This window comes from Pseudorca crassidens, chromosome 2 (assembly GCF_039906515.1).
Source record: "Pseudorca crassidens isolate mPseCra1 chromosome 2, mPseCra1.hap1, whole genome shotgun sequence".
NCBI classification, from domain to species: Eukaryota; Metazoa; Chordata; class Mammalia; order Artiodactyla; family Delphinidae; genus Pseudorca; species Pseudorca crassidens.
In genome coordinates, this window is record NC_090297.1 from 162,447,796 (window position 1) to 162,460,348 (window position 12,553).

At 42.6% G+C, this 12,553-nt stretch overlaps 1 protein-coding gene across 1 annotated transcript in view; it reads right to left on the reverse strand.

The window, feature by feature from the left end:
* Positions 1-12,553, reverse strand: part of STUM (stum, mechanosensory transduction mediator homolog) — a 67,289-nt gene that overhangs the window by 52,740 nt on the left and 1,996 nt on the right. The window lies entirely within an intron of this gene.

A 12,553-nucleotide genomic window follows, 5' to 3' on the forward strand; every position in this document is an offset into this window, starting at 1 on the left:
TGGGCTTCCAGCTTCCAGAACTGTGAGAAAATAAATTTCTCATATTGAAATGCATTGAGGGCTTTCCTGGTGGCGCAGTGGTTAAGAATCCACCTGCCAATGCAGGAGACACGGGTTCGAGCCCTGGTCCGGGAAGATCCTACATGCCGCGGAGCAACTAAGCCCGCAAGCCACAACTACTGAGCCCACATACCACAACTACTGAAGCCCGTGCGCCTAGAACCTATGCTGTGTAACAAGAGAAGCCACTGCAATGAGAAGCCCACACACCGCAACCAAGAGTAGCCTCCGCTCGCCGCAACTAGAGAAAGCCCGCGTGCAGCAACGAGGACACAATGCAGCAAAAAAAAAAAAAAAAAAAAAAAAAATGCATTGAATGATGAAATTTTGGATATACTGGGTTAAGTACAATATACTAATAAAGTTAATTTCACCTGTTCCTTTTTACTTTTTTTATAATATAGGTACCAGAAATTTTAAGATTACACCTGTGGCTCATGTTATATTTCTTTTTAACAGTTCTGGCCTAGGGCCACGTGGGTCATCATGAGGACCTGAGATTTTACTTGAGTGACGTGAGAGCCATTGGAGGGTTTCCAGCCCAAAGGTAACATTATCTGATTCACTTGTGTTTTAAAAGGATCCCTCTTATTGCCACGTTGAGGACAGACTATAAGGGAGGTCAGTATGGGCAAGCAGCCCGTTAAGAGGCCACTGCACTCTGGAGAAGATGGAGGCTTGGACCAGTGAAGTAGACACAAGATGGTGAGAAGTGGTCAGATACTGACTACATTACGAAAGCAGAGCCAAGTGTTTCCTGACAGACTGGGCGTGGGGTGTGAGAAAAAGAGGAGTCAAGGATGAATCCCAGCTTTTGGCCTGAGCTACTGGAAGGATGCCATTTGCTGCGATGGGGAAAGACGAGGGAGAAGTAAGTTTGGGGAAGAAAATCAGAAGTTTGGTTTTGGATAATTTAAGTCTATGATGCCTTTTGCTTTCCAAGGGGAGATATTGAGAAGTCAGTTGGGTATAAAACTCCGGAGGTCAAGGGAGAGGTCTGAGCTGGAGATCTGGATCTGGGAGTCATCATCACAAGGATGCAGTGTAAAGCCAGGAGACTCAGCATGAACATCGGGGGAGGGCGGTGGTGTAGGCAGAAAAGAGATCAAGGTCAAAGAGAAGATCGAGAGCAAGAAGATCAAGTGCCCTGGGGAACTCCCAAGTTTAGACACTGATGAGATGAGCAAAGGGAACAGAGAAGGAGTCACAAGGTATAAAGAAAACTAGGAGAGGGTGATGTTCCAGAAGCCGAGTGAAGACAGTGTTTGGAGGAGGGAGTGAGCAATTGTGTCCAATGCGACTGAGAGGTCTGGGAAGTTGACGGCCGAATTGACCACTGGATTCAGAAAATCTGGAGGAGACTGGTGATGCTGATAAGTGCAATTTAGGTGACTGATGGAGGTAAAAACATGCTTAGAGTGGGTTCCAGAGAAAATGAGGGAAGAGGGATTGATGACAACAAATCTAGACAACTCTTTCAGGGGACTGAGCCACAAAGGGGAACAGAGAGATGGGCAATGGGCAGAGGTGGGTGTGGGATCAAGAGATCCTATTTCAAAATGATGGGAGACAATTTCAGTATGTATATGTGCTAATAATGAGTCACTAGACAAAGGAAAATTGATGATGTCTGAAAGAGTGGGAATTCTTCTGGTGTTTTCCTAATCTCCAGAGTAGGCTTATGTTGCTTTTTCTGTCTTATCAACTTCAGACATCATTTATTGACTTTCTGCTATGATACATAAGAGTTAGCTTACTTAACCATTCCTCATCTCCCTTCTACTCTTGTTCCCACATTATCCCATTGTCCCAAGACATCGCTACTGTATTTCAGTGCATCTGTTGATTTCCTTGGTAGTCTATTTCTTGGTCTAGCAACTACAGACAGTATGTCTTGATCACTCACTCCACATGAGGAGGGTATTCACATCTCTACTCCACCCTCCACACATTAGTCAGCTTTGGTAGGCTGTGCTGGGACAATAACAACACTAACACAACAACAGAAAAATCTCAGTAACTCAGGCTTATTACTCACTCATGTGACATGTCATGCTCTGCTTCTGATACCCTCTTTATTCTGGGAGCCAGGTTAAAGAGCAGCCCCCATCTGAGACCTGCCATTCTCATGAGAGAGGGAAAAGAACAGTGGCAGAACCTCAATACCTCTGAAGATGTCTGCTCAGGCATGGCCTATGTCACTTCCACTTACTCAACTGGCCAAAGCAAGTCACATGGCCAAGCCTGATATCGACGCGCAGGAAACGAAGTAGTCCCCTCCCACAGGAATCGTGGCGAGCCACAGGGCATTAAGTGGAGATGTGCCGTCATCTTTCAGTGGCTAAGTGGGAACAATAATTTAATCTATCACAATCTACCTGCCAACTTCTACAAGCTGTTTTTTTTTTAAATTTTATATTGCCAAGGTAAAAAAAATCTTTCACACTCCTTTATAGCTATTATTAAGTACTCTTCAGTGCTTTGCCTGTGGTTGGTTTTAAAAGTTGAAAACCACTGAGGAGGGCGGAGTCAAGATGGCGGACTAGGAGAACGTGGAATTCGCGTCTCTGCACAACTAGGGCACATACCAGGCACCTGTGGGGGACCACTTACACCTAAGGGGACGGGAGGAACCTCCAGTGACCAGGTAGGCCGTGGGGCATGGCGGGAGTGAAGGGGGAGGAGTAGTGGAGGCCAGACGGAACTGGCGCCCCTGAGGGATGGCTGGGGGAGAAGGGATCCCACATCCGAAGGGAACATTGGGGGACGATTGGGAGGGTGAAGGATCAAAAGGGAGGGTGGCCAGGTTTCCCCTGCCCACTTGGACCCCCAGGAACCTGCTGAGATCCCGGGCCTGATCCTCTGCCCACCTAGGCCCCCTCCAGCTATGTGGGTCCTGAGGGAGTGGGAAGGAGGGAAGGGGGAGCAAAAGTACAGGCCGGAACTACAGGACTGGCACCCCTGAGGGGTGGCTGGGGGAGGGGAGGAGTTCCTACACCCAGCAGGACCCACCCACCATTAGAGGTCCAGCAGGGACAGAGGAGACCCTGGGGGAGACCATGGGTGGGGTGGCATGGAGGAACAGAAGGGAAAGCGGCCAGTGCTTTCCCTGTCCACTTGGGCACCAGGGAGCCTGTTGGGTTCCCAGGCCAATCCTCTGCTCTCTGGAGCCTCCCTCCTCCCGTGCAGGGCCCAAGCCCCGCCCTTGCACCCCCACCCAGGGCCCCACCTCTACACTCGGAGACCCCCTCCATCACGCTGGGCCTAAAGCCCACCCAGGGCCTTACCTCCAAACTCCGAAACTCCACACTCCAGAGGCCCTCCTTTCCACGTGCTGCCTCTGCCCTTCTGGGCAGGTCCTAAGCAGATGCCCCGCCCCACACTCAAACATCACCCGCCCCTCTGCCTAGGTCCCGCCCCACCATAAACCCTGCCCCTGCCTAAGTTCCACCCCCACCTAAACTCCGCCTCCACAGCCAAGGATTTTTTTTTTTCTGTTGTGGTTTTATTTTACCTTGTTGCAGTTGTTTCAATTATATTTTTATTTTTCCTAATATATTTTTTATCTTTCTAATTTTATTTTGTTTATTATTCTTTATTATTGTATTGCTCCTTTTTTTTTTTTTTTTTTTTTGCAACGGCACACAACTTGCGGGATCTTGGTTCCCAGGCCAGAGGTCAGGCCTGAACTCCTGTGGTGGGAGCTCTGAGTCCAAACCACTGGACTAACAGAGAACCTCGGACCACAGGGAATATTAATCAGAGTGAGGCCTCCTGGAGGTCCTCATCTCAGCACCAAGACCCAGCCCTATCCAACTGCCTGCAAACTCCAGTGCTGGACACCTCAGGTCAAACAACCAGTAAAACAGGAATACAGCCACACCCATCAAAAAAAAAAAAAAAATAGAAACAACAAGAAAATGTTACAGATGAAGAAGTAAGGTAAAAACCTACAAGACCAAATAAATGAAGATGAAATAGACAACCTACCTGAAAAAGAATTCAGAGTAATGATGGTAAAGATGATCCAAAATCTCAGAAACAGAAAGGAGAAAATACAACAGAAACATTCAACACCGATCTAGAAGAACTAAGGAGCAAACAAACAGTGATGAACAACACAATGACTGAAATTAAAAATACTCTAGAAGGAGTCAATAACAGAATAACTGAGGCAGAAGAAAGGATAACTGACCTGGAAGATAAAATGGTGGAAATAACTGCCAGGGAGTGGAATAAAGAAAAAAGAATGAAAAGAATTGAGGACAGTCTCAGAGACCTCTGGGACAACATTAAACGCACCAACATTCGAATTATAGGGGTCCCAGAAGAAGAAGAGAAAAAGAAAGGGACTGAGAAAATATTTGAAGAGATTATAGTCAAAAACTTCCCTAACATGGGAAAGGAAATAGTCAATCAAATCCAGGAAGCTCAAAGAGTCCCATACAGGATAAACCCAATGAGAAACATGCTGAGACACATATTAATCAAACTATCAAAAATTAAATACAAAGAAAAAATATTAAAAGTAGCAAGGGAAAAGTAACAAACAACACACAAGGGAATCCCCATAAGGTTAACAGCTGATCTTTCAGCAGAAACTCTGCAAGCCAGAAGGGAGTGGCAGGACATATTTAAAGTGATGAAAGGCAAAAACCTACAACCAAGATCACTCTACCCAGCAAGGATCTCATTCAGATTCATTGGAGAAATCAAAAGCTTTACAGACAAGCAAAATCTATGAGAATTCAGCAGCACCAAACCAGCTTTACAGCAAATGCTAAAGGAACTTCTCTAAGCGAGAAACACCAGAGAAGGAAAGGACCCACAAAAACAAACCCAAATCAATTAAGAAAATGGTAATAGGAACATACATCTTGATAATCACCTTGAATGTCAATGGATTAAATGCTCCAACCAAAAGACATAGACTGGCTGAATGGATACAAAAACAAGACCCTTATATATGCTATCTACAAGAGATGCACTTCAGACCTAGGGATGCATACAGACTGAAAGTGAGGGGATGGAAAAAGATATCCATGCAAATCAAAATCACAAGAAAGCTGGAGTAGCAATACTCATATCAGATAAAATAGACTTTAAAATAAAGACTGTTATAAGAGTCTTTTTACTACATTTGATCAAGGGATCTATCCAAGAAGAAAACGTAACAATTATAAATTTTTATGCACCCAACATAGGACCACCTCAATACATAAGGCAAATGCTAACAGCCATAAAAGGAGAAATCGACAGTAAGACAATAATAGTGGGGGACTTTAACACCCCACTTACACCAACAGACAGGTCATCTAGACAAAAAATAAATAAGGAAACACAAGCTTTAAATGACACAATAGACCAGATAGACTTAATTGATATTTTTAGGACATTCCACCCGAAAGTGGAAAAATACACTTTCTTCTCAAATGCACACAGAAAGTTCTCCAGAATAGATCACATTTTGGGTCACAATCAAACCTTGGAAAATTTAAGAAAATTGAAATTGTATCAGGCATCTTTTCCGACCATAACACTATGAGATTAGAAATCAGTTACAGGAAAAAAACAGGAAAAAACACAAATACATGGAGGCTAATCAGTGCACTGCTAAATAACCAAGAGATCACTGAGGAAATCAAAGAGGAAATCAAAAAATACCTAGAAACAAATGATAACAAAAACACGATGATCCAAAACCTATGGGACACAGCAAAAGCAGTTCTAAGAGGGAAGTTCATAGCAATTCAAGCTCACCTCAAGAAACCAGAAAAATCTCAAATAAACAATCTAACCTTACACCTAAAGCAACTAGAAAAAGAAGAACAAACAAAATCCAAAATTAGTGGAAGGAAAGAAAACATAAAGATCAGAGTAGAAATAAATGAAATAGAAACAAAGAAAATAGCAAAGATCAATAAAACTAAAAGCTGGTTCTTTGAGAAGATAAACAGAATTGATAAACCTTTATCCAGAATAATCAAAAACAAAGAGGGAGAGGACACAAATCAATAAAATTAGAAATGAAAAAGGAGAGATTACAACTGACACCACAGAATACAAAAGATCATAAGAGACTACTACAAGCAACTATACGCCAATAAAATGGACAACCTGAAAGAAATGGACAAATTCATGGAAAAGTACAACCTTCCAAAATTGAACCAGGAAGAATTAGAAAATATAAACAGACCAATCACAGGTAATTAAATTGAAACTGTAATTAAAAATCTTCCAACAAACAAAAGTCCAGGACCAGATGGCTTCACAGGTGAATCCTATCAAACTTTTAGAGAAGAGTGACACTTATCCTTCTCAAACTCTTCCAAAACATTGTGGAGGGAAGAACACTCCCAAAGTCGTTCTACGAGGCTATCATCACCCTGATACCAAAACCAGACAAAGATATCACACACACAAAAAAAAAATTATAGACCAATATCACTGATGAACACAGACACAAAAATCCTCAACAAAATACTAGCAAACAGAATCCAACAACACATTAAAAGAATGATACATCATGACCAAGTGGGATTTATCCCAGGGATGCAAGGATTCTTCAATATACGCAAAACAATGTGATACACCATATTAACAAATTAAAGAATAAAAACTATATGTCATCTCTTCATCTCTGCAACAGATGCAGAAAAAGCTTTTGACAAAATTCAACACCAATTTATGATAAAAACTCTCCAGAAAGTGGGCATAGAGGGAACCTACCTCAACATAATAAAAGCCACATACGACAAACCCACACCAAACATCATTCTCAATGGTGAAAAACTGAAAGCATTTCCTCTAAGATCAGGAACAAGACAAGGATGTCCACTCTTGCCACTGTTATTCAACATAGTATTGGAAGTCCTAGCCATGGCAATCAGAGAAGAAAAAGAAATAAAAGGAATACAAATGGGAAAAGAAGAAGTAAAATTGTCACTGTTTGCCAATGACATGATACTATACAGAGAAAATCCTAAAGATGCCACCAGAAAACTACTAGAACTAATCAATGAATTTGGTAAGGTTGCAGGATACAAAATTAATGAACAGAAATCTCTTGCATTCCTATACACTAACAATGAAAGGTCAGAAAGAGAAATTAAGGAAACAATCCCATTTACCATCACAACAAAAAGAATAAAATACCTAGGAATAAACGTACTCAAGGAGGCAAAAGACCTGTACATAGAAAACTATAAAACACTGATGAAAGAACTCAAAGGTAATATAAACAGAGGGAGAGACAGACCATGCTCCTGGATTGGAAGAATCAATATTGTGAAAATGACTATACTACCCAAAGCAATCTACAGGTTCAATGCAATCCCCATCAAATTACCGAAGCCATTTTTCACAGAACTAGAACAAGAAATTTTACAATTTGTGGTCTTCCCATGTGGCACAGTAATTAAGAATCCGCCTCAATACAGGGGACATGTGTTCGAGCCCTGGTCCGGGAAGATCCCACATGTTGTGGAGCAACTAAGCCCATGCACCACAACTACTGAGCCTGTGCTCTAGAGCCTGCGAGCCACAACTACTGAGCCCACGTGCTACAACTACTGAAGCCTGCATGCCTAGAGCCTATGCTCCACAACAAGAGAAGCCACCATGATGAGAAGCCCACGCACCACAATGAAGAGTAGTCCCCACTCGCTGCATGTAGAGAAAGCATGGCGATGAAGACCCAACACAGCCAAAAATAAATAAAAATAAAAATTAATTAATTAAAAAAAAAAGAAATTTTACAATTTGTATGAAAGCACAAAAGACCCCGAACAGCCAAGGCAATCTTGAGAAAGAAAAACAAAGCTGGAGGAATCAGGCTCCCTGACTTCAGACTATACTGCAAAACTACAGTAATCAAGACAGTATGGTACTGGCACAAAAACAGAAATGTAGATCAATGGAACAAGATAGAAAGCCTAGAGACAAACCCACACACATATGGTCACCTTATCTTTGATAAAGGAGGCAAGAATATACAATGGAGAAAAGACAGCCTCTTCAATAAGGTGGTGCTGGGAAAAATGGACAGCTACATATAAAAGAATGAAATTAGAACACACCCTAACACCATACACAAAAATAAACTCAAAATGGATTAAAGACCTAAGTGTAAGGCTAGACACTATAAAACTCTTAAAGGAAACCATAGGCAGAACACTCTATGACATAAGTCACAGTAAGATCCTTTTTGACCCACCTCCTAGAATAAGGGAAATAAAAACAAAAATAAACAAATGGGACCTAATGAAACTTAAAAGCTTTTGCACAGCAAGGGAAACCATAAACAAGATGAAAAGACAACACTCAGAATGGGAGAAAATATTTGCAAATGAAGCAGCTGACAAATGATTAATCTCTAAAATATACAAGCAGCTCATGCAGCTCAATATCACAAAAACAAACAGCCCAGTCCAAAAATGGGCAAAAGACCTAAATAGACATTTCTCCAAAGAAGACCTACAGATGGCCAACAAATGCATGAAAAGATGCTCAGCATCACTAATTATTAGAGAAATGCAAATCAACACCACAATTAGGTATCACCTCACACCAGTCAGAATGGCCATCATCAAAACATCTATGAACAGGGGCTTCCCTGGTGGCACAGTGGTTGAGAGTCTGCCCGCCGATGCAGGGGGCACGGGTTCATGCCCTGGTTCGGGAAGATCCCACATGCCGTGGAGCAGCTAGGCCCGTGAGCCATGGCCGCTGAGCCTGCGCATCCAGAGCCTGTGCTCCGCAGCAAGAGAGGCCACAGCAGTGAGGGGCCCGCATACCGCAAAATAGATAAATAAAAAAAATAAAGAGACATGCACCCCAATGTTCACTGCAGCACTATTTACAATAGCCAAGACATGGAAGCAACCTAAATGTCCATCAACAGATGATTGGATAAAGAAGTGTGGCACGTATATACAATGGAATATTACTCAGCCATAAAAAGGAATGAAATTGAGTTATTTGTAGTGATGGACCTAGCATCTGTCATACAGAGTGAAGTAAGTCAGAAAGAGAAAAACAAATACCGTATGCTAACGCATTTATATGAAATTTTAAAAAGCAGTACTGATGAACCTAGTGGCAGGGCAGGAATAAAGACGCAGATGTAGAGAGCAGACTTGAAGGCACAAGGGGGAAGGGGAAACTGAGATAAAGTGAAAGAGTACCATTGACGTATAAACATTACCAAATGTGAAATGGATGGCTAGTGGGAAGCTGCTGCATAGCACAGGGAGATCAGCTCAGTGCTTTGTGACCACCTAGAGGGATGGGGTAGGGAAGGTGGGAGGGAGGCTCAAGAGGGAGGGGTTATGGGGATATATGTATACATATAGCTGATTCACTTTGTTGTACAGCAGAAACTAACACAACATTGTAAAGCATTTATACTCCAATAAAGATGTGGGGAAAAACCCACAAAACTGAGGAGCATTTATATCATTATGACTAAGCAAATATTCTTCACTACAGAATCAAAGGGAAGCTAAGAGCCCATACAGTGCACCACTGTTCCAATGACAGATTCTATGCACTTAAAAGAGCTTTCCTTACGTTCCACCACTTGCTTAAAATCAGGCCACATTTTGATTTGCTTCCTATTTGAGCTATATCTTTAATAATTTTTTGTTGTTGCTTTTCCTGAAGTTGTTATTACCTCTCTTTTTTATTGTTGGTAGAAGAAACGTGCTTTCTACATCATATCCCTAGTATCCTCAAATTCTTTCTCATTGATTGTTTGGAATCTTCTATTCTTTTTGAAGCCTACTGGCCTCCTGATATAATTGGGTAGGTTGCTTCATTTGAGCCTATTAATGCTTTTGCATAGCTTTTTGTCTTTACTGCAGTTACTAATTGCCTTCTGTTTTTCTTGCTTGCTTTCTGTTTTGTATCACAACTTTAATCTCTTGCAGTATACCAATAATATTCTCTACTCTGTGGAATGTCCCCTCCTCACATCATCCTTAGAAACCTGCTTCCTGGAGCCTTCTACCCTCCCATTCTAATGAAGACTGACTGCTTTGCAGGCTTGCTGAACAATTTTATCCTGCGTGGCTTTTCATGTCTACCCTGAATTGGATACATTATTCCCTGGATCTCATATCTTCTTTCTTGGTTTACTCTCTTGTTTTGCTGAAATACACCCTCAAATGATTTCCTTAAAAAGGTTGAGTAGGATGTAAACTTCCTTGGTCTTTTGATCCTCCGGCCTGACTCACTTCTATATAAAATAAAGGCATTGGGTGAGATGATCTCTAATGCCTATTCAAGGAGTAAAATTCTGGTCAGTGTGCATTCCATAAATAGCATGTTGATAGTATATCAAGGAGAAATTTTAAATGGTTCCTGCTCTCAAGGAACTTACAATCTATCTAGATAGACAAATAATAAACTCTTGAAGCAATAATAAAAAGGCAACAATACAAAAGATGCCACAGGGTAGGGCATGGTTCATCATCAACTAGAGGCTCAGGCTTAAAGGAAAGAGAGAGAGAAGCTGAGCCAACCTGTGGTGCTCTGACCAGGGAAGCAAGACCTTAGCTGAGTGTCAAAAAGTAGGCAATATATTAGGGACAGATTAAATATTTATGAATATTCAACAGTAGATTAATATCCAACATTAATCTGATGGAATGGTTAACAGTCACTGGAAGTTCTTCTCTGTCCAACTTTCCCTGCCACTATCTGAGTTATCAACATTTTCATTTCACCAAGTCAATAAAGATAAATGACAGTTTTCAAATATGAAAGTATCATTTGGATCCTAACCAAAAGATAAACCCTCTGGCCATCTGGGGGCATAACGGTGAACTTCCATGACATGTGTGAGTAATTGTGTGTACTTATAAATGCCCTACCAGTTGGACTATGAAGGTCCATGGTCTTTATTAGTAGACTTTCACTGAATAGGAAATTACCATCATCCATTTTTCAAATTTATTTTGCATTGTTCCAATGAGGTGTCAGAGCGATCATAAATGACTTCTCCTTCCCATCCACTCCCCAGGAAAGGAAACATCCCTTTTATGTATGTTATCCCAACAGCACTGTTGCTTGGGTGGAGAAGGCACCAGGGAACTGTAAGGACTGGGCTTCTCCATGGCAGGTCCTGCAGACTGGGTGGACCTGAGACACTCTACCAGAGAAAAACTGTGCCTGCATTCAGCCTAACACTGGCACTCTCATCCAATTTGCAAATGAGGAGAGGACTTGCAGGTAAGGAAGCTTCCAGAAAAAAGAAGAGCTCTTTGGGCCAATGCTGTGACCAGTTTCCAGAGAGTGAGAGTGAAGTGAGGCTGGCAAGTGCTTGGGGCCTCGTGATGGATATGCTCAGCAAAGTCTAACCCAATACTACTCCCTCTGGGAGGCTTTCTCTGAACACCCACCCCAACCCTGGAAGAATCAATTACTGCTCAAATACTCTTCCTGCTGCCATCATGGCACTTTCAAATGTAAACAAAGTTTGCATCAATTTCCCTCAACTATCTATGACATCTTGACTGATTTATTCATCATCACATCCCCAGTGCCAGGCATGTGGTGGGTGCTCTGTGTTTGTCGAATGAATGAGTGAATGCATTAAAAGAAGCTTCGCTTCTTCAAAGGGCAAAGCCAGACACGAGTACTCAGTTTTTGCAGGAGCATCAGATGAGCCAGGAGGACCTGGAGAGGTAGATCTGGGTTGAGGGAAAAATTTCTGAGAGCTGGGACCATTCAAACCACTGGGGAGGGGGCAGTGCAGAAAAAAAAAAAAAAAAAGCCTGCAAGTTTTTCCTGGGCTGCTTTGCCGTCCAGGACTCTACTGCAGGTCGAGGGGAACAGAGAGATCAATAAGTACTCAGAAGAAAGGTCCCGGGGGCGGCCCCACATACCAGAGATGGGAGTAGCGCTCAGCTCTGTAGAAGGGCAAAGAGCCACAGGGACCCACGGTCTCCGGAACACTCTCTAACGGCCAGACCCTGAGCTTTACGTAATCTCATTTCATCCTCCCAGCAACCTGGAGAGACACGCATCCCTGACTCACAGATATGAAACACCAACAAAGATCTGGAACCCCTTCAGGGTGGAGAGGGGCAGGGGCCTGTGCACTCAGTCCACTGTACAATGATAGTCAAAACAAAATGATAAAAGGCCTGGATTTCGTCATTGAAAATTCCTAAGTCTGTACACCCATGGCTCATCTCAGCCTGTTTTATTACTTTTGTAGTTTGCTTTATTTCCTCTTTATTTTCTTCTGGCTTCTTAGAAAGGTTTCTTACAAAAATCCCATAGGATTCTGATCTAACAAAGGGAAGTGTAAAGAGAGAAGAGCTGGATACCCAGGGCAGGGGGGCAGAAGGGCAGGGGGCGTGGCAGCAGGGCTAAGGGTGGGAAAGGGACCTAGTGAGGCAGACCCAGGAGGGCGGGCGCAGGTGCACAGGCGCTGTGGCCTCAGCCAGCAGAGACTTGACGTAGCTCCTCCCACCAGGCCCCAATG